The sequence below is a fragment of the Etheostoma spectabile genome, chromosome 2 (assembly GCF_008692095.1).
Source record: "Etheostoma spectabile isolate EspeVRDwgs_2016 chromosome 2, UIUC_Espe_1.0, whole genome shotgun sequence".
Classification (NCBI taxonomy): Eukaryota; Metazoa; Chordata; class Actinopteri; order Perciformes; family Percidae; genus Etheostoma; species Etheostoma spectabile.
The window spans coordinates 27,767,654-27,767,873 of NC_045734.1; the positions used below are offsets into that span (position 1 = coordinate 27,767,654).

General features: G+C 30.5%; 1 long non-coding RNA gene across 1 annotated transcript in view; it reads right to left on the reverse strand.

Annotated features, from left to right (window-relative positions):
* LOC116706985 (uncharacterized) overlaps window positions 1–220 on the reverse strand; it is a 15,826-nt gene that overhangs the window by 6,834 nt on the left and 8,772 nt on the right. The window lies entirely within an intron of this gene.

The window sequence follows — 220 nt, forward strand, 5'->3', positions numbered from 1 at the left end:
GAATTATTTTGACTAATAGTTAAGATCTGAGGACGTTGAGTGGATCTGAGATGGGTACATGTCAAAGTTTAGTTAGATGCTGTTTTGAAACTATAAGGCTATAAGATTAAATAAAACACCAAAATAATTAAATAAAAGTCATCATTAATGTTACCTGAAGAAAGTATGGAGTCATCCGTGTTATTTTTGGGCAATTTGGTTGAAAGAAATCCATATTTCT